The 11858-nt window shown below is 38.3% G+C and overlaps 1 pseudogene; it reads left to right on the forward strand.

Moving 5' to 3' along the window:
• The first annotated feature begins 408 nt into the window (after positions 1–408).
• The window catches only part of LOC114031247, a 12244-nt pseudogene continuing 794 nt past the window's right edge, over positions 409–11858 (forward strand).

Here is an 11858-nt window from a genome sequence, read left to right on the forward strand (position 1 = left end):
GTTACTGTGTTGCTCAGAGTTTCCAAGTCTTTCAAAGTTGATTATCTTCACAACATTGTTGTTATTGTATCAATTTTTCTCCTGGTTCTATTCACTTTATTTTGTGTCAGTTAATCCATGTCTTCCCAAGTTTTTCTGAAACCATCTCCTTCATCATTTCTTATGGCACAGTAGTCCTGCTTCACAACTGCAAACACTATTATCCTCTGTATTTTTCTATGGCATTGACCTCTGTTGGCCAGCATTTTGCTCATTCTTAAACCTAAAGATTGTTTACCCATTTAAATCTGAGATAATGGAGAGACTGAGCCATCAGAAGAAACCTTCCCCAGTACCAAAACTAGCGGTGAATTTGTTAAGTGCCCTGTGATGAAGACCTTTAAAACATCTAGAAATATTGATTGAACTATGAGTTTTTTTCGAAGCAAGAATCCTGGAACAGCAATTGGGGAAAGAGGCAAAAATATAAAAAGCCCTGTGTACAGACTACAATGTCATTGTTTCAGGCCCAGACAAAAGTGTCCCCAAGCTCATATTAGGTTATCAGTGCAAATACTGACACAACTGGAGAAATTCTGAAAAAAAATCATACTTACCTTGCCCTGCCATTGCCATTACCCAGTGCTACCAGCTAGCTCTTGCTGGGATCTGATGATGCTGTGGAATGCTTAAATTACCAGAATTGTATAGGAAGCAACATTAATGGCAAGTTAAGACTATTCAGAGTCTGGCAAGAGGAATTATTGGGGTCAAAAGTACTAAAATCAAAAAATTTCCAGAGAACACTTAGAAAACAATCCAGCATTTCCAGAGCATTGTCTTCATTCCACACTGATAGTTATTCTTATCAGTGGAAAGCCTGATAGGGTTGTGGAATACATAAAGATTATATTGGATTTTATATCTGAGTCTTTGATCAAAGGACATACACAACCCTGCAATCTCAATTTCTGTTATGAACCTCTTACTCTGGTGGTTTCACAATGATCTATAAGGATGCCCTGTAGGACTTCCCACCCGGGGAAGAGGAGGCTTTGGTAGAATTCCCCCAGGTGATGGTAGGCCATCCAATGCTCCCATCTAGAAGAGATATGATGACATGAGCACTTGCATAGGATTCTCACCACCTCCTTCTGGATGTGGTGTCAGGGATGGTAGCAATTTTTCTCTTCCTCTACTACCACCACTGAAAGATATCTTCCAGAAGAGGAAAACTCAGTGACTATTCTGATGGCACAGTTGGTTTTAGTGCTGTTGTGACTTATAGATACATGAAGTCCATCCAAATGGCAGATAGCTTAAGACCCACAAGTTGAATACTATAAGTTTACAAGTGGTTCTGGATATGATTATTCCTATGTAGGGGACCCATGGCTCATATGGTGATCTTGGAAGACCCATTTCTACAACACAGTAGTAATCACTCCCAAAAATTGGGCCTGATCTATTATTGGCAAATACAGTCAGTGAATCAAACAAATACTTCATGAACCCAGAACTTCAAATAAAATTGATGAACCTTTGGAAGGATCTAAGAGTGAATTATTATCAATAGAGGAACACAGGCCCAGATAAAGAATGCATAGTATTTATAGCAAAACAATGTGAAGCTCTCTATACACTTTGTTTTTGCTTTTGTTTTTGGCTAGGCAGTGGGGTTAAGTGATGTGCCCAGGGTCACACAGCTAGTAAGTGTTATGTGTAACCAGATTTGAACTCAGGGCCAGTACTCTATCCACTGCGCCACCTAGCTGCCCTCTATACACTTTGAAAGATGCTAATGCAAGACATTTTTCTTTTTTTATAATATAAATCAGTATTCTGAAAAGTTTTTCCAAGACTAGTGAAAAGCATGGAGTCCTGAATCATTTTTTTATCTGTTTCTGTTTTAAAAGGCCAACATTTCTCTGTTGAAATAGATGTTCTACATTAGAAGTATAGTGGAATCTTTGCTATTCACCAGACACATTAGCTTAGCTCCTTACAAATGGCTGGAGTTGTGGTGGGGGTGGGGGAGGTGTGTAAGAGGAGGAAGGGTGTAAATTGAAATAGAACATTGAAATGTTGGAACAGCAGCAGAGAGAGTAGATTTCATTTCTGGTCATATTGGTGGTTAAAAAAAAATCTCTCCTGCAACTTTCGATAACAACTTGCTTTTTGGTCACTGTAATTTTTGGGGTAGTGGGACAGAAGAGAGAGAATATCAATAATCCATGTATCCCTGGCATCCATTCAGAGCACTGTGCAGAATGTAATGCTTTAAAAGAAATCCTTTATAATTTTAAAAATAAATTTAGTGATTTTAAAAAATAGTATTATCACCTTCATACACCACAACATGCTCATCTATTCCCCAATTGATGGGCATCTCCTCAGTCTCCAATTCTTTGGAACCATAAAAAGAGCTGCTATAAATATTTTTCTACGTACAGGCTCTTTTCTTTTTCCTTTGATCTCTTCGGGTTATGGACCTAGTAGTGATATCACTGGGTCAAAGGGTATATATAGTTTAATAGCTTTGGGGGCACAGTTCCAAGCTGCTTTCTTGAACAGTTCAACCAGTTCACACATACCCTTTGATCCAGCAACACCACTACTAGGTCTGCATCCCAAAGAGATCATAAAGAAATGGAAAAGGACCCACACGTACAAAAATATTTATAGCAGCTTTTTTTGTGATGGCAAAGAATTGGAAGTTGAGGGGATGCCCATCAATTGGGGAATGGCTGAGTAAATTATGGTATATGAATGTGATGGAATACTATTGTGCTATAAGAAATGATAAGCAGGATGACTTCAGAAAAACCTGGAAAAACTTACATAACTGATGCTGAATGAAGTGAGCAGAACCAGGAGACCATTGTACACAGTAACAGCAACATTGTGCAATGATCAACTTTGAGAGACTTAGCTCTTCTCAGCAATACAATGATCTAAGACAATTCCAAAAGGCTAATGATGGAAAATGCCATCCACATCCAGAGAAAGAGCTATGAAATCTGAATGCAGATCAAAACATACTATTTTCTCTTTTTTCTTCTTGTTTTTTTTTCTTTCTCATAGTTTTTTCCTTTTGTTCTAGTTCTTCTTTCACAACATGACTAATGTGGGAATATATTTAATGTGATTGTACATGTACAGCTTATATAAGATTGCATGCCCTCTCGGGTGGGGGCTAGAGAGGGAGAGAGAAAAAAAATTTAGAACTCAAAATCTTATAAAAGTGAATGTTGAAAAGTATCTTTTCATGTAATTGGAAAAAAATAAAATATTATTAAGTGGGGGGTAGCGGATGGGCAAGGAAATGGATATGCACAGTTTGATAGCCCTTTAAGCATAGTTCCAAATCGCTCTGCAGAATGGTTACATCAGTTCACTACTCCACCAACAGTGCATTAGTGTCCCAATTTTTCCACATCCTCTCCAACATTTGTCATTTTCCTTTTCTGTCATATTAGCCAATCTGATAAGTGTCAGGTGGTACCTCAGAGTTGTTTTAATTTGCATTTCTTCAGGGGCAGCTAGGTGGTGCAGTGGATAGAGCACTGGATCTGAGTTCAAATGTGGCCTCAAACCAAACACTTGACACTCACTAGCTGTGTGACTCTGGGCCAGTCACTTAACCCTAATTGGCCACCCAAAAAAATAAATAAATAAATTGCATTTCTTCAATCAATAGTGATTTAGAGCATTTTTCACATGACTAAAAATAGCTTTGATTTCTTCATCTGAAAACTGCATGTTCATATCCTTTGACCATTTATCAATTGGGGAATGACTTGTATTCTTATAAATGTGACTTAGTTCTCTATATATTTGAGAAATTAGGCCTTTATCAGAGAAACTTTTGTAAAAAATTTTCACAGCTTTCTGCTTTCCTTCTAATCTTGGCTGCATTGCTTTTGTTTGCATAAAACCTTTTTTAATTTAATATAATCAAAATTATTTCTTTTACATCTCATAATGCTCTCTATATCTTGTTTGGTCATAAATTCTTCCCTTCTCCATAGATTTGACAGGTCAAGTATTTCATGTTCCCCAAATTTGCTTATGATATGCCCTTTATGTCTAAATCATGTACCCATTTTTACCTTATCTTAGTGTACAGTGTGAGATATTGGTCTATACTTAGTTTCTGCTAAACTGCCATCCATTTTTCCCAGTAGTTTTTGTCAAATAGTGAATTTTTGTCCTCAAAGTCTGAATCTTTGTGTTTATCAAACACAAGATTACTGAAGTCATTGCCTACTGTATATTGTATACCTAATCTATTCCACAGATCACCACTCTATTTCTTAGTCAATACCAGATTGTTTAAGTGATTATTCCTTTATAATACATTTTGAGATCTGAACAGTAGGCCACCTTCCTTCACATTTTTTCCTATTAATCTCCTTGATATTCTTAACCTTTTATTTTTCCAGATGAATTTTGTTATTATTTTTTCTTGCCCCGTAAAATATTTTTGGTAGTTTGATTTGTATGACACTGAATAAGTAAATTAATTTAGGTAGAATTGTCATTTTTATTATATTGATTCAGTTTATCTATGAGCAATTATATTTTTCCAATTATTTAGATCCGACTTTATTTGTGTGAAAAGTGTTTTGTAATTGTGTTCATATAGTTCCTGGGTTTCTCTTGGCAGGTAGACTCCCAAATATTTTATATTATCTACAGTTATTTTAAATGAAAGTTCTATTTCTATCTCTTGCTGCTGAACTTTGTTGCTTAATATGTAGAAATGCTGAGAATTTATGTGGGTTTATTTTATATCCTGCAATTGCTAAAGTTGTTAATTATTTCAAATAGTTTTTTAGTTGATTCTCTAGAATTCCCCGATACACCATCATATCATCTGCAAAGAGTGATAGTTGTGTTTCCATGTTGCCTGTTCTAGTTCCTTCAATTTCTTTTTCTTCTCTAATTGCCATAGATAGCATTTCTAGTACAATATTGAACAACAATAGTGATAATGGGCATCTTTACTTCACCTTTGATCTTAATGGGAAGGCTTCTAGCTTATCCCCACTGTAGATAATGTTTGTAGATGGTTTTAGATAGATACTGCTTATAATTTTAAAGAAAGCTCCATTCATTTCTATACTTTCTAGTGTTTTAAGAGAAATGAATATTGTATTTTGTCAAAAGCTTTTTTTTGCATCTATTGAGATAATCATATGATTTTTGTTGGTTTTGTGGTTGATACGATCAACTATGCTGATAGTTTTCCTAATACTGAACTAGCCCTACATCCCTGATATAAATCCCACCTGGTTATGGTGTATGAGCCTTATGATATATTGTTGTAATCTTCCTGCTAGTATTTTATTTAAAATTTTTGCAGTAATATTCATTAGGAAAATTGGTTTATAGTTTTCTTTCTCTGTTTTTGCTTTTCCTGGTTTAGGAATCATATTTGTGTCATAAAGGTTAATTTTAATACAATCAAAATTGTCCATTTTCCCTCCTGTGAACCTCTCTATCTCTTGTTTGATCATGAATTCTTCCCCTCTCCATAGATCTGACAGGTAATTTCTTTCATGTTCCTCTAATGCACCCATTTGGAGCTTATCTTGGTATACAGTGTGAGATGTTGGTCTATGCCTAGTTTCTGCCAGACTACTTCCCAATTTTTCTGACAGTTTTTTATCAGATATTAAATTCTTGCCTCAATAGCCAAATCTTTGGATTATCAAACACCAGTTAACCATTCTTTTAAATATTAAACAGAAGGGCATAGGTTTGGCTGTGAGAACACAAGCCAATGCTATAAGAACCAAGATAGTGAGAATTTCTAGATTGTCTACAGAATTCTTACTTTGTCAAGAAGAAAAGAGGGGACTTGCCTGGGCATGCCTAGGCATAGCCACCACACAAATAAAAGAAATAGCTGCAGTGTCACATGGCATCATGAAGAAAATCTAAGAAACTAAATTAAGATCAGACATTTTCAGGGTGAGGGCAGTGTTGGAATAAAGAGAGTTGGATTTTTAGAATATAATGAAATCCACTTCTCTTGTACATTTGTATATGACTCCTTTTTCTAGCTTATTTAATTACAGACTCAATTGATTAATTTCCTCTCTCTTATTGCTATAGGAATTTCAAACTACAGTCTTGCCTCTGAGTATTCCATTACTCACATTTTGACATACAATATCTTTATTGTCCATTATCTTATGTATAATCCACTATCCTTTTTGCAATTTCCTTTTACCCAGGCATTAATCACTTAGTTTTTTGGGGGGTTGTGTTTTTGGGGTTTTTTGAGTTTTTTTTTTAGGCAATTGGGGTTAACTGACTTGCCCAGGATCACACAGCTAGTAAGTATCAAGTGTTTGGTCTGAGGCCAGATTTGAACTCAGGTCCTCCTGACTTCAGGGCCGGTGTTCTATCCACTCAGCTGCCTGGCTGCCCCGACTTAGTTATTTTCATTGAAAAAAATGCAATCAATTGATGACTTTTGTCATTTGTATCTCCAGTACTTACTTGGCACAATGCTTGGTACATTGTAAGCTCTTAATAAAGTTTGTTGACCTGATAAATTAATAGTCTGATACGCTATCCTATACTATGAGATATCATACTATTAAATGAACTAGAACAAGGCGTGTGTGTGTGTGTGTGTGTGTGTGTGTTTCATGTGAAAACTTCCAAGGATAGACTAGACTAATACCAAGTTTGCAGGTTCCTGAATCAGGGATACAGAAGTGGGCTGAGAAATCCTTGAAAGGACCTGGTCTTTGTTCCCAGGTCACAGTGGACAGTAACTCTTTATGTACCACACTAGAGGTACTTGGCATAAGATGGAAAGTGGAGGTAGGTGAAATGAATGACACAAAGGAACTAGAGTCAGTGGACATGGAGTCCTCCCCCAGGAAATATGATAGCAGGGAGAGTGAGACCAGTGAAGGTCAATGGGAAAAAAAAAAGAAACACTATATGAATAACACTTGCTAGTCCAAGCAAGGTCCCAGTCATTATGATCTCATCAGAAGGTCACAATAGCCTTATGAGATAGGCAGGGCCAATAGTATAATACCTCAGGAAGCAATGTAGCTCAGTAGAAAGCATACTGTTGACTAGCTGAGAAAACATAGCAGGGGCCAGGCTCACCAAGATTCCAGAGGTGGACATTGATCCAAAAGGCTATTTCAACTGTGTGCTGGTTGAAGAGCACTAAAGACACCCCAAGCAAGGAGATTATGTGTGAGTAGGCCAAGAAACATTCAGATATTCATAACAAAATATCAGAAGAAATTCAGAAGCAGGTAAGATCTCCTACAAGAGCCATGATGAGAAGATCCATGTGAATGGACAATCCCAGAATTTCAGATGTTCCCAGCATTCTGTGTCAACTTTAAAACTCAAAGCCAAGTATCCTGACTATGAAATCACATAGGCTGATGACAAATGAATAAAATGGTCCCAAGGTTGCCTACTAACCTTACCAGGTGAAGCAGAGGTCTCCCTGGGTTCAGGCCTATTCTTGAACTTAAAAACTCTTGTTATTGAATTAAGGTTGGTAAGTACATTCTTTGGTGTTTCCTTCTACCAGTTTGACATGACTGAATGACTGAATGATAACAGCATATGTTGGGCATGGAGGATAAAATCTCCTCCTCTAGGCGTGAGGCTTCCTCTAAAGTACAAGGTAGAAAATTTGGCCCAAATTAAAGTCCAATCTGGGATAGGCAAATATGGGTGTGAGGGTAGGGAATGTGAATTGTAACATTCCATTACATCATTATATCATGCTGCCAGGGTACTTTGTGATATGAGTAATCATAGTGAGGCTAGTAGATAGTGGTAGTGCAAGGAGTAGGCAGACTATGGCCTGAGGGCCAAATCTGACTCATTGCCTGTTTTTGTATGATCCACTAGCTAAGAATGTTTTTTTTTTTATTTTTACATTTTATATTTTTAAATACAATAAAACTCCATTTAAAAATGTAAAAACCATTTTATAATGCTGGATAGCTGTAAAAAAAAAAATGGCAGTGCACCAGATTTGGCCTTCAGAAACTGTAGTTTTCCAAAAGACTTTTGCTAAAATGACAAACATAGGAGTTGGTGTTCGGAGATTCTAGAAGTACGAGGGAGTCTGTAGTTTATTGGGGTAAGGGGGGAGGGAGTATGTTCCAGGCATGAAAGATGGCCAGGGAAAAGGCAGGAAAGAAAAAGAGTTCTGAATCTTCGCTTTGGCTCAATACACTGACTGACTGACTGAGGGATTGGTAGGCTACGTAGTAGTGCTCTTCAGAGACCACAAAGTCTGACCTGAATTCTGAATTCGAGAACTCTGAAGGCTCACTTTAAACACGATAGTAAAGCCTCATCCGATAATCTTTCGTCTAAGGGCAGAAAGAAGAGACACTACAGAAACCGAAGAAACATCAGGCCACTGGTCACTCTCCCAAATGGGGAGACAAAGGCCCAAGACCGCTCTTACCCACCAGGAGGCTTACTCTAATGCAGATGCAACCAGGCAGGCAAGAGACAATGGCTTGGACAGTTAATGTGTTTTGAAAACATACCCAAGTCCTACTCAACAGACAATCAAAAAGCTCCTCTTTTTCATGTGGTGAGCAGATCAGAAACAATGCCTGCTCATGATCAAATCCACATGCAAGGGTTGCTTTAGGTAGAGCATATTGTGTGTCCTCATCAAGACTGATCCAGCCATTCTGGAGAGCAGTTTGGAACTATGCCCAAAGGGCTATCAAAATGTGCATACCCTTTGACCCAGCAATAGCACTTCTAGGGCTAAATCCCAAAGAGATCACACAAATGGGAAAAGGACCCACATGCACAAAAATATCCATAGCAGCTCTTTCTGTGGTGACAAAGAATGGGAAATTGAGAGGATGCCCATCCATTCGGGAATGGCTGAGCAAGTTGTGGTATATGAACGTGATGGAATACTATTGTGCTATAAGAAACGATGAACAGGCTGACTTCAGAAAAACCTGGAAAGACTTGTATGGTCTGATGCTCAGAGAAGTGAGCAGAACCAAGAGAATGTTGTACACAATAACAGCCACGTTGAGTGATGACTAATATTGATAAACTTAACCCTTCCTGGCAATACAAGGATCTAAGACATCTGCAGAGGCCTTGTGATGGAAAATGCTATCCACATCCAAAGAAAGAGCTATGGAAGTTAAATTGCTATTTTTTTTCTCTTCTGTTGAGTTTTGTTTCCTCTTTCTGATGGTTCCTCCTATTGGTTTTAATTTTTACTTACAACATCACTAATGTGAAAATATGTTTAATATGAATGTAAATGTATAGACTATATCAGATTGTGCGCCATCTTGGGGAGAGTGGTGGGAAGGAAGGGGGAGAAAAATTTTAAATTCAAAAGCATACGGAAGTGATTATTGATAAATCAAAATAAATTAATAAAAAAAGACTAAGATCTTACTGACCAATCCCAATCCCCCATTATTTGACGATGTGCAAGTAAATCGCTTAACTTCTCAAGCTTCAGAGAACCCTCATCTGTCAAATGAGGATAATGAGAAATGTAGTACCTGAGATTTCATACTTTGTCATGAGGCTGAAATCAGGAGATAATACACATAAAGTACTTTACAAATAGATGTTATCATCAATAATAAGGAGAGAGTAGATTGAATTGCATTTGAGAAATTGAATAGGGCCCAAGCTTGTCTCTGAAACAAAATCCAAACTTGAATACTGACATTCCTCCAGCGATGCTGTGTGTCTCAACATAAGGGGACAGGAGGGCTGGGGTGAGGCGGAGGCTTCGTAACAATTATAACTATGCAAAAGTAGACTGAAGCTGCCCCCAGAAGGTAGTAAGTTCCCCTTCATTGAAGGTTTTCAGGAAGAATCTGGATGACCACTTGTTAAGACAATTAGTCTCTTCTGACTTTGAGATTCTAGAATTCTATGGCTATACCTATTCCATAACCTTTTAGGGGGTGCCATGGATCCCTTTGATAGTATGGTGAAGCCTGTCAGACTCCTTCTCAGAATAATATTGTTGAATCATGAAATAAAATACCTAGGATACAAAAAAAAATATTAAAATATAATTCTGGAAATAATTTTTAAAAGACAATTTCAAGGTTGAGAATCCCTAAAATAGATGATCTCCAAGGATCTAACATTCCTCCAGAGTAACAATATTGATCACCTTTTTCACTTTGATACTCCTCTCTCTAGGTTTTGACTACACTGAGTTCTCCTGATTCTCCTCCTATCTATCTGACTGCCCTTCTCACCCTTCTTTGCTGGATCTTCATTCAGTTCACACAGGCAAACAGTGACGTTCCCCCAAGGGGCTGGTGCTAGATTCTCTTCTATTCTTCTATACCATTTTGTTGGATTCCATCAGCTCCTTTGGTTTCAATTAGCTGCCTAATGGACATTTAGTAAGGACAGTAGTGCTAACATATAACACACCTTCATCTCTATACTGATGAAGATAACACATCTTCATCTCTATACTGATGATTTTCAAATCTATTTTCCAGCCCAACTTCTCTCCAGTTTTGTATCTCCCTATCTGTTGAATATCTTGAGCATCCACAAATGCCTCATAGACATCTTAAACTCAACATGTCCAAAGCTGAACTCATCTTTCCACCCAAACCACCCTCCCCTCTACCTGACTTCCCTATTAGTGTAGAGGGTACTACATCATGGTCATTTAGGCTTGCAATCTAGGTGTCATCAACTGCTCAATTCCTCTCTAGAAACCTTTCCATATCCCCCTTAATGCTAGTGCCTTCCCTTTGTGATTATCTCCAATTTATCCTGTCTATATCTTATTTACATATGACTGTAAGCTCCAAAAGACAGGAAAAGTCTTTTACATCTTTAGTGCTTAACATAGTGCCTGGTACACAGAAGGCACTTAATACTTACTGATTGATTAACTGACTGGTACAATGGAAGAAGTCCTGTGTTAAGACTGAACAACAGCACAACTACCTACATCTGTGGGGTTTTGTTTGTTTGTTTGTTTTTTATCCCTAGGGCTTAGCACAGTACCTGGTACAAAGTAGGTGCTTAATAAATGCTTATGGAGTGAATAAATAGTTTACTTACAATGGAAGAAGCCCTTGATTGAGAATCAAAGGACCTGGGTTTGAATCCTGGTTTTACTACTCATTACCTGTGTCATCTTGAGCAAGGCACTTGACCTCTCTGGGCCTCAGTTTCTTCATCTGTTAAAAAAAAAGGGTGGGGGTTGGATTTCAAAATCATTGGTGTCCTTTACAACTCGAAAGCTATGATTCTTTGTCTTGGGGAAAGGCTGCTGTGTCCAAAATCCAAAGGCTAAAAACTGTCTGGGTTAGTGGTGACAGTTGAGCTGTGTGATTAAAGCCCATAGGGGAAAAGGCAGGGAAGGGACAGCTTCTCTCTAAAGGAAACAGCCTGCCACAGCCCTCCAAATACCTGCTGCCAACCCAGGCCTGGGCGTGGGCCAGGGCCCAGCTCTGATACAGAAAACCAGCAAGAAGAGGCTCTAGGCACCCTCTAATGGAAAGCCAGCTCAGGGACCTGCTGCTCTTTTAATCTAATGGAGCAGTAATGATTTCCGGGCATCCTGGGCATGCTGTACCTAAAGTCTTCATTGGGGACATGGAAATGCAGCAGTGCTGCCCATCAGTGCCAAAGCCACAGAAGGGAAATGCAGTTTGTTCTGTCCTCAGGCCCTCCCTCCCTCCTCCAATCATCCCTTCCTCCCAGCATCTCTCTCTCTCTCTCTCTCTCTCCCCCCTTCCCTCCCTTTCCTTTTCCCTCTGCCACTCTCCCGTCTCTTCTTCCCTCTGTCTCTCTGTCTGTCTCTCCTCTGTCTCTCTCTCTCTCTCTCTCTC

Source organism: Vombatus ursinus, unplaced genomic scaffold, assembly GCF_900497805.2.
Source record: "Vombatus ursinus unplaced genomic scaffold, bare-nosed wombat genome assembly UNPS02005286.1, whole genome shotgun sequence".
Classification (NCBI taxonomy): Eukaryota; Metazoa; Chordata; class Mammalia; order Diprotodontia; family Vombatidae; genus Vombatus; species Vombatus ursinus.